This window comes from Tupaia chinensis, unplaced genomic scaffold, assembly GCF_000334495.1.
Source record: "Tupaia chinensis unplaced genomic scaffold, TupChi_1.0 Scaffold000091_1, whole genome shotgun sequence".
NCBI lineage: Eukaryota > Metazoa > Chordata > Mammalia > Scandentia > Tupaiidae > Tupaia > Tupaia belangeri.
This window is the reverse complement of record NW_006159553.1, coordinates 797,774-812,152: the sequence shown is the minus strand read 5'-3', so window position 1 is coordinate 812,152 and position 14,379 is coordinate 797,774. Positions and strand designations below refer to the sequence as shown.

Sequence of the window (14,379 nt, the reverse complement as noted above, 5' to 3'; positions counted from 1 at the left end):
TTGACTATGACAAGGAGGGCCGTCTCATGTACCTGGTCTGTAGTTCATCTCGAACGAGGCAGACCTAGAATTAATCAGCCAGGAGATACGGGCTCTGAGAATTCATGGTTGCTGTCTTCGAATTTTGTCACTTAATGCCTCATGTTCCTTGAAGAGACAGGATCATTTAACTCAGCAAGGTTTATTTTTGCTTAAAGGAGGTCAGACATTTTTACCTGCAGCCTGGCCCAGCCAGCCAATTCAGAATATGTGTTATCTCCTGGGGGTGGGGAAGGGGGCACACATAGCAGGTGTCAGAGACATAATCTGGCCAAAGCTGTTTGTCCATCTGTCTGAATTTTGGTTTTGGAGGTTTTTTTGCTATATGTGTGCTCACCAGAAAGACAGAGACAGAAAGTGAGAAATCACCCCCCAGGCAGGATGGCCGTGCTGCAATCCCTTCTCCTCCATTCTCCTCTTGGGATCTTGGGCACACACGCACACACGCCCGGTGTGAGTTTTAAGCCACCGGGTCCGGGACGCGGACCATGGTCGACTACATGGGAGTCCAGTGACATAGCCATTATGCTAACTGCTGGTCCCATGTTTTATATTTTTTTTTAGTGCAAGCTCTGTCACAGTCTTCCCGCCTCAGCCTCCCAGCTAAAATTGAGGGCGTTCTTTACCATGCCTGGACTTTAGGTAGGGCTCCAAATCTGAGCCTGAAATTAATTAATTTCTTTTTTTTAAGAATTTTTCCTCTTTTCTTCTTTTTCTTTTTTTAAAAACATCTCCCAGAGGGTACATGCATTCTCCAGAGAGAATGATGGAGAGAGAGAAAAAGAGGGAGAAAATACTCCTTCAAGGAACATGGACACACCTCAATCCCTTATTCTCCATTTCTCCAGCTTGTTGTGATTTGAGGCACACATGCACACATGCCCTATGTGTTTTTCAAGCCACCAAGACAGGGACTCGAACCATGAAATCAGCCATATGGGATCTGACTACCTTAACTCCCAGGCCAAGGAGCTAGCTTTCTTTTTTCTTTTCTTTTTTTTTTTAATTTTTATTTATTTCATGAGAAAGAGATTGAGACAAGTCCCCAACAGGGTCTTCATTTTGGGATCCAACCCTGACCTCAGCCAGCTATAATCACAACTGTGTGCATGCATGCCTAGCATACTCGGAGAGAGCTTAGGATGCAAACCCAGGACCTTCCCACGGGCTTTCGCATCATGAAGTACTGTGCTACTGCTGTACATAGCACTAAAGAGATTTCTTTTTAAACTCCTCTCCTTGGGTTTCTGATTCAGTCATCATGGTGGGTGCTCAGGGTCAGCCCTAAGGTCACTGTACCTACCTCAGCTACCTCTGGCCAAGTTTACGAGCTATTGTACTTGGCATGTTTCTGAATGCCTTATATTTCATAAACACCTACTTGGCTGAGGATGGGTAAATGTGAACAGCGTGAGCACCCCGTAGTCTAGAGAACATACATTTTCCAAGTGCTCCCTGCTCTCTTGCTGAGCTACATAGCTGGCCAGAGTCCTTGGGTGAGTCACGAGAGATGATTTGGTTTCTCCTGAGTGGGCAGAAATGACATTCTCTTGTTTCTTGCTTCTTCATGTGTGTCACCTGGTCCCCATCTTCAGAAGAGCAAGACCAAGACACAAGGTCATCTGAGAAACTGTACTTAGTTCTAACCGTTGAAGATTGGTGATGATTAACCTCCTTTTTAAGCTGTGTTTGGTAGACATGAGCTAAAACAGAATTGCTTGTTTTTGCTCTTGAAGCTGCCATCAGTGCAGCCCCACAAAGGCAGTAACCTCAGGGGGACCCTTCTGCCTCCTCTTCCACACAATCCCATGTCATGACTCTGACTCACCCATCAGGTCGCTGGGTGATTAGGTTCAGTAACTCCCTGCTGCATATCTTCCACAAATTAAGTAGACATTGTTTACTACTGAGAAATTAAAAAGGCCGATTGAATCGGGGAAGAAGCCTTGTTTTGGCAGATGAAGATGAATATGCGAGCAGGCCTGTCCCCATCACGTGCTTCCAGCAGCAGATGGGGTCCAGCCGACCAGCAGTCACTGGGGTTTCAATGAGATCCTTGTGCTCAAGGCAAACTCCTCTGGAAGAAAAGGTGTACAACGTGGCCACTAATGATCAAGGGCTCCTTTGAAAGGACTCGGAGGCCTGATCTGGTAGTCTCACATCCGTTCTGATTGTGTCTGCAGTAGAAAGAGATATTTTTCATTTTATTCTCTTCTTGCGTTCCTTTTTTATTTTTTTTTCTCCTTTCTTTTTTTTTTTTTTTTTTTTTTTTTAAACAAAAGCATTTCAATACTCATCTGTCAATGACACCTTTGAAGAAAGGCCAGCCAAACTGGGCAGGATTCCATTTGTACGTCAGCCTTCATGCACAAACAGGCCCCATCCGTCTTCTTGGCCTGTGACGTTGCTTCCAGTCCTTCCCTCGGAAAGCCTGCCAGCTCTCCAGCTGCCACCAGTGTGCTGTGTTTTCTTACCTGCCTTCCCGCTGCAAGGGAAGAAGGGGTAGGCCTTTCCCTCTGGCCTTCTGAGTTTCTCCAAAGCCTGGAACCATCTGTAGGTGTCAGGCCTGTAATCCATATTTTTAGCTGTTATTGGAAATACAAACCTCATCCTATAGCTCGTTAAATGTGGGGTCCTGCATCTTTAAGGGTCTAAAATCAGGTTGGAATTATTACCTCCCTTGCCATACTCTGTGTCAGTTTAGGGATTAAATGGAAAAACAAGCAAGAAAATACCTAGATATAAGGAAGTATAGAAAAATTAGGATTTAGGGGGTGTCTCCCACTTTTATCTTGGGGTTGGCAGCATATTCATTGATTTGGTCGGTAAATATTTCCTGAGCTCCAGCTTTTGCTAGTCACTCCAGCTATCGATGAGTAATAACCAAGGCTCTGTAATGGCTAGGCCTGTAATGTAGCAGCTCATTGTAAACCTGCGGGCATACAGGGGAAGTGGACTGAAAAGTGAGATGACTATCTGGGAGCTTCTGGAGGTCAAGGATTTTTGCCTTTTTTTTTTTTTTTTTTTGAATCTTCTTCCCCTCATCAGCAAGACCCAGTGGAATACCTGGAGCATGGTGGGTTGACCCTCAGTGAGACCTATATAAATTGAACTTGAACTCATAGAAACCTACTGTGCCCTTGCTGACTGACTCACTGTCAACTTGAGTTCTATAAATTACCTAGATCGTGGCGGCAATTTTTCACTCCAGTCTTGATGGAGAGACCTGCTGGTTCCACGCGAGGGTGGAAATGTGGAGAAAACAGGAAATGCACAGGAAGGAAGGAGGGTGCCAAGGAGGGAGGACTGACCCTGCAGGTAGCTTCTGCCCCTCCTCCAATTGTTTGGTTGGTCTCCTCATTCACCTGTGAAACTCTCCCTCTGACAAACACAGAATGCCCAACCTCACCTTTTATTACTAAGTTCAGGCTTCTAAATCTTTAAAATAATAATCAGACTGGTTATGGTTAAGGAAGCCGGCTTGCACATGGCCACTCATGGTTTGAATCTCATCCTGGAGGCTTAAAAACACACCAGGAACACATGCATGTGTGCCCCAGATCCCAGAAGGATGGTAGAGTGAAGGAACTGTGACATGACCAAAGCCCATGAGGGGAGGGTGTTTTCTCACTCTCTTCCTCTTAGTGAGCATACATGCCCTCTGGCAATTAAAGAAAAAACAGATTTAATAAATAATGAATTCTGAATTATTTGCGTTTGCTTTAAAATGCACATTTTAACATAGAAAATCTAAAATTGCTTCCTAAACATGTTTCTTTTGCTTTTTTTTCCAGAGGTTTTTGCTATAGGGCGCATGAGCTCACCAGAAAGACAGAGAGAGACAGAGAGACAGAAAGTGAGAAGTCACCTCCCAAGGGGGATGGCCATGCCACAGTCTTTTCTCCTCCATTCTCCTCTCAGGATCTTGGGCACTCACGCACACGCTTCCGGCGCGAGTTTAAGGCACCAGGTCTGAGACTCAAACTGCAGTCAACTACATAGGTGTCCAGCAACATAGCCATTATGCCAACTGCTTGTCTCTCATTTTGATTTCTTAAGTCACTGTACATTTTCCAAGGACAAGGACTATCCCAGTTATCTTTTTTTTTTTTTTACGAGAGATTTTTGCTGTAGGGTTCATGTGTTCACTGAAGAGACAGAGACAGAAAGCAAGAAATCACATCCCGGATGGATGGTCATGCCGCAATCCTTTTTCCTCCATTCTCCTCTCGGGATCTTGAGCATGCATGTACATGCACCCGGCATGAGTTTTAAGCTGCTGGGTCTGGAACTCGAACCACAGTCAACTACGTGGGAGTCCAGCGACGTAAGCATTATGCCTTCTGCTGATCCCCCAGTTATCTTTTCATTCCCAATGCCAAGGGTAAGTCTAATACCTGGTAAACTCATGAGAAATTCTAAGCAGAGTAATGTGCTGACTAGTCGGTGAAAACAATATTGACTCAAACTGTAGGAAAGACACTCAGCAGCTAAAATTCCAGTCCATAGCGTCATAATCTGACACAGACCAATATGAACATTTAAAAAAATTAGTTATTGTTGTTGTTATTATTAATGTTTAATTTGACCAGAGAGAGGAAAAGTGAGAAAGCAAGTTGCCAGGTCCTGGACTTGAACTGTAGTCGGCCATATGTGAGTACAATGCCTTACCCAGCACGTCACCTCCCAGCCCCAATATGAACATTGTAAAGAGGAGAAAAACTGGTGCCCCATCCTAGTGACAACTGCGTTGGACCAGTAATTATCACTGCATCAGTAGATGCCATTTCCGAGGTCTCTGAACATCTCAGGTGATGCTGATCAGCACAGAAAAAATACATTATAGACATCATTTTCTCATAGAAACAGTTTTTATTTTAATTATTAAACAGCATTATTGACATAACAATTAACCTGTCAAAAATGTTCTCCTTTTTTAAGGTTTTTGCCATAGGGTGAATGTGCTCGCCAGAAGAGAGAGAGGGAGAGGGAAACTGAGAAATCACCTCTCAGGTGCCACAGTCCTTTCTCTTCCATCCTCCTCTCAGGATTTCAGGCTTGCGCATACATATGCCCAGTGTGACTTTCAAGTCCCGGGACTCAAACTGGAGTTGACCTCATGGGAGTTTAGCACCTTAACCACTGCACCACCCGCGGGCCCCTGCCTATTTTAATTGTAAACTTCATTGGCTTTTAGTGCATGTTAGGAGCTCTGATCTACCAGCCTGTTTGCAAGAGACGGGACCACAATTAGATCCATTCATTGGAGGGAATTTGGAAATGTGGGTTATGTGGTCTCATTTGCATAATTCAAGGCATGTAATGAGGGGGAAGATCTTATTTTCGCTAGCTCATTAGGAAAGTGATTGATTAACACCACTGAGTGTTAGCTGTCGTTGTGTACGTTGTGTTTAAACCAAGTGTGGTGTTTCATGTGGACCCTCCATGAATATTGTTGGCGAAATGTTACAGGGTGGCATTTGTCTTAATAATGGTGTCTCACGTATTTGTTATGAGTGAAGGAACTAGTCATGCGTTGCCTGCACAGATAAGCTTCCATGTATTAAATCTGAGCAAAGAGAACACTTTATCTTGTCAAAAATAATACTTATTGATTAAACCAGTAATTTGCAACTGTGGGCAGTTGTCCCGAGGGGACATTTGGCAACAACTAGAAACATTTCGGATTGTCACTGCCAGTTAGGAGGGGTGCTGCTGGCATCTAGTGGGTAGAGGTCAGGAATGGTGCTAAACCTCTGGCAAAGCACAGGATGGTGCCAACGAAGAACTGCCTGGTACAGAATGGCAGCAGTGGCGAGACTGAAACACCGGCAGAAACGACAGGCAGACTTCAACTCGTGGAACTTCCAAATTCACGGTTTTCCCGGAGAGACTCATCCGTACATGATCTTGCTTTGTTTTTTAATGAAATCATGGAATAAATATGTCTTTCTAGATTTGTGCCTAGTGCAGGGGATGCACCTGTGAACAAGCACCCCAGAGGGCATTACAGAGTGCATCAGGGCGACTGCTGGGTGACACAGTGACAAGGACACTTCGCATCCAGTGGCCAGAGACTGGAGTGACCCCTGAAAGAGCCTTCCACTGAAATGCTGCAGCAACCAGAGGGAACACTGAGCATGGTGAAGTGGCTGCCAATGGGAGCCTGCGTTTATGTGGGAGCCGCAGGTGACAGATTGTAGGAGTAGGAGGCAGGGAAGACATGTCCAGTTATGGTAAATGCTCTCTAGAAGAAAGAGCAGGAAAACGAGATGAAGTGTGGTTGGTGGTGGCCATGGGGAGAGAAGCACTCTGGTGTTCTAACGTGTGCTTGGACACGTAGGTGGTAGCGGCTGTCTGGGTTAGGAGGTGGTTAAGAAAGGCCTCCATGATGAGGTGACACGAGCAGAGACCTCACTGGTGAGTGAGATGCAGCATCATGCAAACGTCCATAGATGAACATTCTTGGTGGGGAGAACTAGCTTCTCGAAGAATCTCCAAAGGATTTGGAATGAGACTTTTCACACCTGTGTCCATGGTCCACGCGGGTCCTGTAAGACCTGAATGAGCCTCCTGGATATAACAGGCATTTACCAGGACTAAGAGCAAAGCTGGCAGGCAGGTGGGTAGGTGGCCCAGGGAAAGGTAGGAACCAGGCAAGTCTTTGCTGTAAGGATCAGTTATGATGTAGGGCTTTTTTATGTGTTTGGCATTTGTTCGTTTAAACTGCTGAATGGGTCCAGTGCAGGGACAAAGGTGGTCTAAACCAGCAGGATGGACAGTAGCAACCTATAAGGGTAGATTAGTAATACAGTTATAGGTTTCAGAATTTGAGGGTTGAACTGGCCGTTAGAACAGCTGCTGTACATACCACAGTGGCCAGTGACAAGGGCACGCTGAAGATTACTGCCCCAGGAGTAAAAATAGCCCAGAGTTTCAAGAAACTGGATCTGCTTTGCTAACTCTCCAGATCATTTGCTCCCAAGGGTCATTGTCCCTTTATAAACCCCATCAAAAACCCCTACTCAGAAGAGCATATATCTATGATTTGTAGATATATACACACACATACATATATGTGTGTTTGTGTCTATACATGATAAATGCTTACGGTTGAATGTTCAATAACCATTCGCTGCAAATTTATTATTACTGTTGCTGTTGTTGTTAAGAAATATTGTATGTTACACCCACCACCACTTGCTAGCCAGTGCTTTTCCCCATATGTTTTCCATCTATGAAAACTCGCATATGGGAATATCATTGTGGTATCTTGACAGGTTCCGTAATAAAACTCTGCAACACACTCATGTAGCTGTGCCTGAGAGCGGAGGTTGGTGACTGCAATCCACATGACACATGACAAAATCTTGGCTGCTATCTGTTTTGGATTTTGGTTTTTCTGCAATTTTATCGATACATATATTTAAACTGCCAGTGGGTATGTGCACTTGTGAGAGAGAGAGAGAGACATTCCCCGGTGGGGTGTGGTCATGAAACAATTCCTTCTCCTTTCTCTATAACTCTCAGGATTTGGGGCATGTACTCACACGTATCCCACATGTTTTTTAAACCACTGGGGCCAGTATTAGAACTGCAGTTGGCCATGAGCTAGGTTTTATGAACTGTAAAATTCACCTGAAGTGTACAGTTTATTGTCTTTTATAGTAGTATATCGACAGAGTTGTACAACCATTACCACAATCTAATTTTAGAATTATTTCAACATCTCCAAAGAACTCACCATATGCTCCCACCACCCCCAGCCCCAGGAAACCACTAATTTACTTTCTCTATGGATTTGCCTATTTGTGAGAAATGATGTGTCATAATTTGAGATGAATCATGTAATATGTGGCCTTTTACATCTGGCTTCTTTCACTTAGTGTACATAGTATTTTCAAGGTTCATCCATGTGGTAGCAAGTATCAGTTCTTCATTTTCTTAAACTGTGAAATAATATTCCATTGAATGGATATACCACATTTTGTTTAATCTATTCATAATTTGATGGACAGTTGTATTATTCCCACGTTTTAGCCATTATTAACAATGTTGACATGGAGACCAGCAGTTAGCGTAATGGCTATGTCGCTGAACTCCCATGTAGTCGACCATGGTCCGCGTCCCGGACCTGGTGGCTTAAAACTCATGCCGGGCACGTGTGCGTGCGTGCCCAAGATCCCGAGAGGAGAATGGAGAAGAAGGGATTGAATCATGGCCATCCCCCCTGGGGGGTGATTTCTCGCTTTCTGTCTCTCTGTCTCTCTCTGTCTGTCTGGCGAGTGCATGCGCCCTATAGCAAAAACCTCTAAAAAAAAAATGTTGACATGAACATTTATGTACAAAGTTTTTGTGTGGATGTAGGTTTTTTAAATTGTTATTATTATTATTTAATTTGACCAGAGAGAGAGAAAAGAAAAGTGAGAAAGCCAGTTACCAGGTCCAGGACTCAAACTATGGTCAGTCATGTGGAAGTCCAGCACCTTAACTACCATGCTACCCACCAGTCCCAGGACATAGGTCTTTATTTCACTTGGGTAAATACTTAGGAGTAGAATTCTTGGGTCATATAGTAACTCTGTGTTTGGTACTTTGAAGACCTGCAAAACTGTTTTCCAAAGTGGCTCCACTGTTTGACAGTCCCACCAGCATGTATGAGGGCTCCAAACTTTCCACATACTCCCCAACATTTATTGTCATCTGCCTTCTTTATTTCAGTCACTCTTATGGGTGTGAAGGGCTTTGCTTCTTCCTAATGACTAATTATGATGAGCATCTTTTTGCTTGCCATTTGCCTTTCTTCTTTGGAGCAATAGCTATTCGTAACCTTTGCCTCTATGTACTTTTCTTGGTCTTTTTATTGATGAGTTGTAAAAGCTCTTTATGTATTCAGGATATAAGTGCTTGCCTGTTTTTGCTAAGTTGTAGTGAAATGCAGCTTTCTGCCTGTTGTCTATGGACACCTTCCTGCTCAAATGGTAGAGCTGAATAGTTGGACAGAGACCATATGGACTACAAAGTCAAAAATATTTACTGCCTGGCTCTTTTCAGAAAAATCCTGCCAACCCTGACTTTAGATTAAAATATGTTGATTTAGAACAAAAACAGAAAAACACTGATTTGCCCACACCTAGCTCACCATGTTCATCAAAAAAATGCGGTGAATCTTTAAATCAGAAGTCATGTAAGTGGATGTTGAAGACAGAGCTTCAGGCATCAAGAGTTGACCATGGGTTGTGCCTAAGGTTTTTGTATATGTGGTTACACAAAAATCCCAATCAAAGATTCTAAGCTTTCTAAAAATACATGTTCTCATTGCAGTCAAGACAGTGATTTACTTAATCTTTAGTTTATAAATCTCTGAGTGTAATCAACGTAATGCCCGGTAGAGCGTTGGAAATGCCCTCACATGCTTTGATAAAGAACAGTTTATGGGATTTTTTTTTTTTCTGCAACATGGCTCATGAGAGATTTGGGGATTTATTTAATTGCATTTATCCAAGCAAATCTCCTAGTGACCTCGTTGGGATTTTGATCTCAGTTAAGACGAGAATGTGCTGTGTGTGACTCATGCTACATGAAGGGACCACAGAGGCTAAGGGAGCTGACATGAACCCCTCCCTGGGAAGAGAGGACAGGCGTGAGCAGCCCGCGGCAACCTGGCAACGTTTGGACAGGCCGTCGTGGACTTGCTTGCCGTTGAAATGCTTTGGTCCATCTGTGGTGGGAGCAGAACAGTTCTGATCATGGGCTTTTTCTTCCTACCGCCTCTCACAGTTTGCACCCTCCAAGAGCTCCTGGGTTCTATTCTGAGCAAAAAGATCTACATGACTCAGAATCAGTGTCTGAATGTCATTTCCACATCAAGGCCACATTTTACAATTGTACGTGACCCAGCTCAAGCAGATGGGTGTGTGCAGTTGTCTTTAAAAATAGAAAGTGATTTCAGAATAAAACAGTGCGTGGGGCTTTTATGCTTACACTTCACTAACCTCTTTCTACCAACTTCCAGCTGTCAGTTGATATAGTCAGGTTTTTAGGTGAAAATGATTTTATTACTTTATCTGCACTATGTATTATTCATTCTTGAATGCTTTACGTTTCTCTCCCATCCTCTCCCATTTTTCCCTGGGACCAACTCCAATCAGGAATGAAAGATTTTTTTCATCAAGGTCACCAATACTGTCCACATGGCCAAATCCAAAAATTGAACTCCAGATGTGTATTTTTCTTGGTCTCTCAGTAGTAGATCTTCATGGTATGGATCACTTTTTTCCTTGAAATATTTCTTTGCTTGTTTTTTTTTTTTTGCCTCCCTCACTGCCCACCTCTTCTCAGTGTCCTGAGCTGCTTTACTCCTTTTCCTGACTTGTAAATATCGGAGTGCCTCAAGGGCCTCCATCTGTGATCCTGCCCCCTCCAAGGCTCTAAACACTGTCTATAAGCCGGTGACTGCCAAGACAGACCCTGGCTACTCGGGGTCTCCATTCTTTCCCAAAAAGGCCTATGGAATTGGATGGATTCCATGCCGAAGTTCTGATTTCATTCACACTCTCCTGTTACATCCCTCCTGGAGGATCTAGGTGAATACAGCTCAGTAATCCTCATCATCTAGCAGGTCCTCGGGAAAGTCCTGACATGTTTTTCTATGCAAAAATGTGTCATGGCTTTTCTCACAGCCCAATAACTATTCAGTCCTAAAACCTCGGAGTCACTGTTGTTTTTTGTTTTTTGTTTTTTTTTTTAAATTTTTTTAATAGGTTTCAATATTCTCAAAAGTAGACAGAAAACTATAAAGGAACTCCATATATTCTTCACCCAATCTCAGTGGCCATCAACCTGTGGTCAGTGTATGTTTCAACCTCTTCCATTCACTACCAATCCTCCCATATTATTATTTCAGGTTTTTACCATAAGGTGCATGTGCTCACCAGAGAGGCAGACAGAGGGAAAGTGAGAAACCACCCCCTGGGGAGATGGCCGCACTGCAGTCCTTTCTTCTTCGTTCTCCTCTCTGGATTTTGGGCACACACACACCCCTACACACGTGTCCAGCATGGTTTTCAAGCCTCTGAGTCTGGGGCTTGAACTGAGGTCAGCTATGTGAGTGTCCAGTGCCTTAACCACCATACCACCTGCTGGTCATCCTCCTACATTATTTAAAATCTAATCAGAGTCATTACATCATTTCACCCATAAATATTCAGTATGACTCTTTAAAGGGTAAGAACTTCTTTGTATTTCATAGAGTAATGCCTCAAAACAATAATTCCTGGGACTGGCAGGTGGCATGCTGATTAAGGGTGCTGGACTCCCACATGGTTGACTATGGCTCAAGTCCCAGACCTGCTGTCTTGCTTTCTCACTTTCTCTCTTTCTGTCCGTCTCTGGTCAAATTAAAACAAATAAATAAAGACATAAAATATAGTTAAGTAAAAGAAATCCTTAAAAAAATAATAATTCCTAGTTACCTAGTCAGTGTTGACATTCCTCATTGTCTTAAAAATATCATTTTAATTTTCTGTTACAGTTTGAATCAGGGTCTTGAAACCATTCTTAACCCTTCTTTTTTTGCTTCCACCAACAACTAAACTTCTCATAAATGCTGTTTGTTCCTTCTTTAATTGGTACTGAATCTAACCACTTCTCAGTACCTCCCCTGCTACCCTACTGGGCCAGTCCACCCTCATCTCGACCCTGGGTGGTTATAGTGGCCTTTGACATGAGTCTCCTGTCTCCTTCCAGCCCATACCCTTCAGCAAAGTCTTAGTAGAAGGTAGTGTAGTTCAGTGTCCCCAGACACCCTGCAGGTAGGAGGAATGGTTTCCCTCTGATTTTTTTTTCTTTCAATTATTTTTTAGGTTGTTGCCATAAGGCATATGCTCTCACCAGCTGGAGAGACACAGAGGGAAACAGAGAGAAAGTGAGAAATTACCCCTCGGGGAAGATGGCCACACCACAGTCCTTTCTCCTCCATTCTGGCCATTCTGTGATCCTGGCCATCATGGTTCACTGCAGAATGAGCAGAGAATGGCGAGAGGTGGGCTGTGTTATCCCTGATAACCCCCTGCTCCTGCCACTGCATCGATCAGGCCCCAAATGAATTACGTGTGACTTTTAGAGAGTTCCTTTCCTTTTCCACGCTTCCATTTCCTTTCTGTAAAATAAAGACACTGAACTATATCAGGGTAGCAAATAGGTTTAATCTCCTCTGTCAACTCCGGTTGATCAGTAGTGGGTACCTGGGAAACAGATTTAAAGGGATTCTGAGGCTTGCTGGGTTTAGCAGATAAGTTAGCCATAATCTATTAGCAATTCCTGCAATGGATAGAGAGGCTGGTGGCAGCTGTTCTGAGATTTGCCAGGCCTAGATTAAACACTCCCCAAGAACCTTTCCTTCTCTCTAGTGCTCTGGTTCTTTTTCCGGGTCTTCTTGATGGGCCTTTGAAGCTGGGAGGCAACTTACCCATCCAAATGAATGTTCAGTGTCACGGGAGTGAACAGGAGTCTGAAAGGGAAGTGGTAGATTGTCAAGCTGCTTTCTGAATGGTTCAGGAGTTTCTTTGGAATCACATTGCAATTTGAACATTAAAAAATAAATTGGGGGCCTACATGGTGGTGCAGCAGTAAAACATGATGCTCTGCAAGGCTGACCCACAGGGGAAGGTTCTGGCTTCATGCCTGGTACGCCAGCCGTCGACGTGCTCAGGATTCAGGCCTGGCTGAGGCTGGGAGTGGGTCAGGCCATATTAGGGGTGCTGTCTATCATGCCCATGGAGAAAATAAACAAACTTAAAAAATCTGTTAAATAATGATAACAATACATTTTTTATCAAAAGGACAAAGAGAATGTTTCCCTGAAGTTGTGCACATAAGCTATAGCCCAGTGTGGCCATGTGCGTTTGGAAAATCATCTTCTGGTAGGCTTCTGTCCATAGCATTTAGCAATGGATATTCTGATATTTTTAAAATAATTATTTAATTTTTAAATTATTATTATTTTAATTTGCTATAGGGCATATGCACTCACCAGAGAGAGATGGGGAAAGGGAGGAAGAGTGAGAAGCCAAGCTACCAGGTCCAGGACTTGAACTGTGATCAGTCATGGTGGGAGTCCAGTGCCTTAACCACCACAGCACCTGTTGGTGAGTTTTGCCAAACCGGCAACAGTTTCTAATGTGCAATAGGCAGTTGCAAGTTCTAACAGTTGTATGATTATGTGAATGCGTGGTGCAGATTTCCTTAGAACTTGGTTTAGCCACCTCCTTTCTATTTAGGGTCTAAGTTAACGATGTCTTGTTTTAAGGGTACTTGGCTAACTCGAGCAATGAGATTTGACTTTCATGAATCTTCAGAAAGAAATCTGTGTGTGAATCATGTCAGTCTCCCATTTTTGTAAGTAAAAATACAACGGTTATCTACTAGCATTTTATAATCTTAAAGAGCGTGACATTCTTCCCAAGAGCCAAGGACATCAGCCTTAATTGTAAAAGCTTTTCAGATACAAATTTGATGCTAAGGTCTTCTTTCTCCAGAATCTCTCTGACAGTAAAGTCTTCAATCTCTCCGTCATTGCCTTACTGCAGATAGCTATAGTCTCTGTGTGTGAATTTTTGATCTCTGGCTAAGCAAAAATCACCAATTGATAGTCATGCTACCCCACTAAAATAGGATGAAAAAATTATATTGTACGTGCTTTCTCAGGAAGAATCAGCACTCAACTTGATTTTTGTTCAGAGGACCCTCGGCCAGGCACTGTGATGGAAGGACATTTTTATAAGGGAGTCTATGAATATGACAGCAGCAATAAACAGCTGAAAATAATCTGCAAGGCGTTTGCAAATTACCCCTCATGAGCTGTAGTGGTTGTGAAAGATAATTTGTGGTTCTTGCAGAATACCCTGCAAATTGGGTCTTTCATCTGCAACAGTTTTTTACAGTTCAAACATTTCATTTCTCATATTAACAAATGATAACTCTGCATTTGTTAATCCAAACAATTTGATTTATATTTTTCTGTACTAAGAAGCTGTTGACATTTCAGGGTAAGTAATTATTTTCATTGCCAACCGCTGTTTGTGGTGACTGTAGGCGAAAGATAGAAATCTGAATATACGTATGCATCGTTTTAATCATTTTCCTTAAAGGCTACTCATAAAGCAGGAAGTCTGTTTGCCGGAATTACCATCTGCCCTTAGACATCTAATAGGACATGGATGTTGACAAGTGAGGATTGGAGTCACATCCGGGGTTTTCTGTGCGGTAGTAGAAGCCCTCTCCTGTAGTCACTGTGGGTAGGGGGACAGAGCTGGCCTGCAGGGTCACCAAACTGGCAGG

At 43.2% G+C, this 14,379-nt stretch overlaps 1 protein-coding gene across 1 annotated transcript in view; it reads left to right on the top strand.

Annotated features, from left to right (window-relative positions):
* The window catches only part of CACNA2D3 (calcium voltage-gated channel auxiliary subunit alpha2delta 3), a 931,343-nt gene that overhangs the window by 772,941 nt on the left and 144,023 nt on the right, over nt 1–14,379 (top strand). The window lies entirely within an intron of this gene.